Here is a 6,284-nt window from a genome sequence, read left to right as displayed (position 1 = left end):
AATACAATACCTACAACACATGGCTAACATAAAGATGTAACAGGCAACGATGTCAAACCTGACATCATGCAACAGCATAACACAACATCGTACTGACATACAAAGGACAAATACTGAACACACAGGCTAACAACATCGGAACATAACAGGCAAATACATCCACCGTAAATACAATACGGCAATGGAACGAGCGGATACATCTAAGGCATAACATCGAACACAATCCCATGCAACACACATGCGACCTAGACAATACAAAGGCTAATACGTCATCTAAAGACAATACCGGCACATATATGGCACGAACATGCAGAATGAACATCTTAACACAATACCGCAAATAACATCTAAATGACAATACCGTAACATAACGGTATGCAACACAACATCGCACGACATACCGCTGCATACAACCTACATCAACATGGCATGCGGCTAACATGCAAAGGATGTACAACATCCATCAAGGCACCAACATGCAACACAACATGCTACACAACACGTACACAACAGCTCGCAAATACGGACATAGCAACATAACAGGCTAAATACAAATATGCAACAAACATATGCACACAACATCTAACACCTAAACATCCTAGCACGGCAATACAACCATGACATCCTAACATAGATGCAACACAATACGTACGACAAGAACATCTAACATAACATAAACAATAACATGCAACCACAATCCATGTAACATGAAACATGCAACATGAACATCAACCTACGTCCAAACACAACATGCAACATAACGGAGGCTAACGGACAAATACGGCCTGACGTACAACATGAACATCGGAATCAATTAACGTAACGGCCATAACAATGCACGCAAGGCATCCCAACACCTCGTAACGGATGAACATGACACAACATGCAAACACAAACACCGCGACATCGGAATGACTGCCAACACAAACATCTAAGGCCTACAATATGCACTGGACGTAACACCGCAACATAAACGGATGGCATGAGGACGTAACATCAGCAACAGGCAAATATGCCTACGAGGAAAGGGATGCAACATAACATGGCAAATGACAATACGGCAACGGACATACCGGCAACGTACGAACATCAAATACAAACATCGAACATAACACCTGGCACAACATGCAACACAACATGCAACACAACATGCAACACAACATGCAACACAACATCCAACACAACATGCAACACAACATGCAACACAACATGCAACACAACATCCAACACAACATCCAACACAACATGCAACACAACATGCAACACAACATGCAACACAACATGCAACACAACATCCAACACAACATCCAACACAACATGCAACACAACATGCAACACAACATCCAACACAACATCCAACACAATATGCAACACAACATGCAACACAACATGCAACACAACATGCAACACAACATGCAACACAATATGCAACACAACATGCAACACAACATGCAACACAACATCCAACACAACATCCAACACAATATGCAACACAACATGCAACACAACATCCAACACAACATCCAACACAATATGCAACACAACATGCAACACAACATGCAACACAATATGCAACACAAGCTTTGCTCTTAACCTCAGACAACAACAACAACAACAACAGCAACAACAACAACAACAGCAACAACAACAACAACAACAACAACAGCAGCAACAACAACAACAACAACAACAACAGCAACAACAATAACATCAACAACAGAATACAATCTCAGTCCCTGGAGCTACATAAATAAACACAATACATATAATCCTTATAGGTAACACATCGTCACACATCTTTAAATATTTTCTCATACGTATCATTCAGTATCTTAGTAAATCTTACATTTTTAGTATTTCTAGTTTACTCATACTAGTAATGTAATACATAGATTTAGGATAGATTCCTTTTTTTTGGGGGGAGGGGTTAGTAGTCTTATAAGGATGATTTAATAGATGGGATTGAAATCTTTTTTCCCCAGCAACACTAGTTGTGCTTGTATTATCTGTAGAGATAATATTTGTCAATAAATATATAAAATAATGATAAGATTTTTCATTTAGTCCCAAATCAACTATTCAAGTGAGCAAATGTATATATATATATATATATATATATATATATATATATATATATATATATATATATATATATATATATATATATATATATATATATATATATATATATATATATACATTTTAGGTGAACTTTATTAATAGGGAATACATTGACAGAAAACACAATCATGAATACATTGGTCAAATATATCAAAGGTTATAAATCTCCTCCAGCTCCTCCGAAGCCGGACGCGAGCCAAGTATGCAGCATGCATTTCCCCTCTGGATGGCCACGCTGAGGTGCTGGAACATGAAAGTGGCTGCCCTTGGGTCCCTGGTGGTGTCGATGAGTCTGGAACCCAATTCTTTAAGGAAACGTGTGGCATTTTTCCCCCATGATCCCAAGGTCTCTGATCCCACTGGGACAAATTGATACTGTTGGCTTATGTCCCTGTACTTGCTGATCTTGTACTCCTCCCTGTGGTCAGCAGCTCCTCCCTGTCGCCCCACACTGTGATGGATGTAGGTGTCAATGTGGACACACAGGGATAGTCCCATGCTAAAAGCTTGCCATTCTTCCAAGGATAGATTGTGATCCCGTCAGGGCAGTTTGCTGGGTTGTGGGTATTGTTGGCTGCTAGTGATCAGGGCTCCCTCTCGGCTGGGCATCCAGCTGTAGCAAGGGTTCTCTTTATGATGTCGTTCAACTCATTGTGTCTTGCATGCCAGCCCTTGGTTTTGGAACAGTTAAGACCATGTAAACCATGTTGATCGGCTTGCACATCGCCGCAAATACATATAAATTCTGTGTGAATTGGGGCAGCATTAAAGAGAGTCTTAGGGCCGAGGTGTGTTCCCACTGCCGAAATGAGTACTATTTGGAGGAAGTCCCTGGAGTGTTGCGCACTCACAGCTTGGAGACTGGCAGTCTCCCGTCTGATGTTACAGCCCTAAGCACATTGGCAAACACCTTTTCAGCGATGGGGCCATCCCAACTTGACTCTTTGTAGGTCAGTGCTACATTAGGTTATAGTGCTGGAGCAGCAAGAGTCTCCCATTCAGTGATGACACTGGCATAGCTAGTGTTATTAACTCACTTGATGCTACGGAAGAGGACAGGAAAGCTGGTAGTTGTGTGTGTGTATATATATATATATATATATATATATATATATATATATATATATATATATATATATATATATATATATATATATATATATATATATGTATATATATATATATGCAATAAGATCACAGTAAACAGGTGATTTCAGAATATGCAAAACAACCACGCTGAAAGAATAGAGAAATTCCAAGCGCTTTCGTGACTACTCACATTATCAAGGAACTATGAAAGTAAAGCATCCAAGGAAGCTATATAAGGGGTCTGGCCAGCACCTCACTATCAGATCCCACAACGGTTAAACACCTGACGTGCGCCGACCCAACTTGGATAGGTCCTTAGCACAACTCACCCCACAAACTATTCTACCCAAGAAAATTTAAAAATTATTATTTGTCCAGTGTATTATTAAATTCTTCCCAAATTCTATTAATTATAAATGGATCTAATTTATATAAACCAAAGGAAATATTCATATTATTGTCAAAACTGCTTTTTATGAAACAAGATTCAATTATATTCCTGTCGACCATGGACTTGCTTGATACTACTTTCTCAACTTTTTGAAAATCAATTGGATGGTTAAAATCTCTTACATGAATAAATAGAGCATTGGAATCTTGTCCAGTTCTAATGCTATATTTATGTTGTTTTAATCTTAGTTCGAGATTTTTACCAGTTTGACCGTAATAAACTTTATCGCAAATTTTACAAGGAATCTTATAGACACATCCATCAGCATTTTGGGGGGAATTCTTTATCAAAAGTTTTTTTACTGTATCAAGATTTTTGAATACAACTTTAATATTAAAAGTCTTAAGAAGAGAAGGCATATCAACCAAGTTTTCATGGTAAGGGAGAACCAACATATTTTTAGTTGAATAAGGCTGGTTGTCCCTTTTTGGATTGTAAAAAGTATTTCTAGCAACTTTAAAAGATTTATCAATTACATTTCTTGGGTATTTTAAATCATTACCTATTTCATAAATTTTGGATATTTCCTCATCAATGAACTCAGGACTACAAATTCGTAAAGCTCTCAAAAACATTGATGAGAAAACAGACATTTATAATTAATAGAATTTGGGAAGAATTTAATAATACACTGGACAAATAATAATTTTTAAATTTTCTTGGGTAGAATAGTTTGTGGGGTGAGTTATGCAAAGGACCTGTCCAAGTTGGGTCGGCGCGCGTCAGGTGTTTAACCGTTGTGGGATCTGATAGTGAGGTGCTGGCCGACCCCTTATATACCTTCCTTGGATGCTTTACTTTCATAGTTCCTTGATAATGTGAGTAGTCACGAAAGCGCTTGGAATTTCTCTATTCTTTCAGATTGGTTGTTTTGCATATATATATATATATATATATATATATATATATATATATATATATATATATATATATATATATATATATATATATATATATATATATATATATATATATATATATATGTTTGTATGTTTCACTGTTTCCTTCTTCATTACTGCTATTTCTTCTCTTACTCTTTCCTTTATTATTCATGTACTCATTCTTCCCTTTTCTCTCTCTCTCTCTCTCTCTCTCTCTCTCTTTAAGGTGCGTGGATATTAACCAAGGGTTCCTGATCCAAGGGACTGGGGTTTACTTCCACTTCTTCTGGTTCAGCCAGAGTGTCTCTCAACCCCCCATCCAAGAACCGTAAGGTATTACTCCTACGGGTTTAGCGCTTTTCCATACTTATGATGGTGGTGACAGTAATAATAATAATAATGATATTATTACCACTACTACTACTAAATAATAATAATAATAATAATAATAATAATAATATTATTATTATTATTATTATTATTATTATTATTTATAAAAATAATAATTGCACGCAAGTCTCAGGTGAAGTGTGACACGATAGTGACATAACTGTGACACAACAGTGACAATAGTGACTACAGTGATACAAAGCAAAACAATGACACAACAGTGACATAACAATGACATAACAGTATCAACAGTGACCCAACAATGACACAACAGTGACAACAGTGACACAACAGTGACCCAACAATGACACAACAGTGACAACAGTGACACAACAGTGACCCAACAATGACACAACAGTGACAACAGTGACACAACAGTGACCCAACAATGACACAACAGTGACAACAGTGACACAACAGTGACCCAACAGTAACACAACAGTGGCACAACAGTGACAACAGTTGCTCACCACCGGACTGGCAACCTTTGCAACACATCTCTTTAATGTACATGCAGGGAAGAAACCCTTTATGAAGAAGGGAATTCTTGACACACCAATTGCAAAAAAGTTCCCTATCATTAAGGTCTTTGTAGGGAAATTCCTTGACATATATATATATATATATATATATATATATATATATATATATATATATATATATATATATATATATATATATATATATATATATATATATATATATATATATACAGGGGTAAGTTAGATAATATTGAATAATCAATAATCAATGTTAGATATCTGATACCATCAACTTAATACTAACCATGATTCAAGGAGACCTATTTACTGTGATCTGGGGATGGCTGGAGTTGGTCTGGAGACCAGGGTAAATAGAGCAAGATCTGTGCTGGCATCTGGGTTGGTAGGATGTCTTATATGACATTTACGTACCATGAATTATGAAGAATTTGATGCACATGGTTAGGTTGTATAACTTAGGTGGGTGATTCATGAGTTATGTTAGGTGGATGTTATACTGGGTGTTGCACATGTGACAGTTGTATGTGTTGGTTACGTACACTACAACCACACACCACCACTATCATACACCACCACTATCACACACCACCACTATCACACACCACCACTATCACACACCACCACTATCACACACCACCACTATCATACACCACCACTATCACACACCACCACTATCACACACCACCACTATCACACACCACCACTATCACACACCACCACTATCATACACCACCACTATCACACACCACCACTATCACACACCACCACTATCATACACCACCACTATCACACACCACCACTATCACACACCACCACTATCACACACCACCACTATCATACACCACCACT

The sequence above is a fragment of the Cherax quadricarinatus genome, chromosome 67, assembly GCF_038502225.1.
Source record: "Cherax quadricarinatus isolate ZL_2023a chromosome 67, ASM3850222v1, whole genome shotgun sequence".
Taxonomy (NCBI): Eukaryota; Metazoa; Arthropoda; class Malacostraca; order Decapoda; family Parastacidae; genus Cherax; species Cherax quadricarinatus.
Note: the sequence above shows the minus strand (reverse complement) of the source record.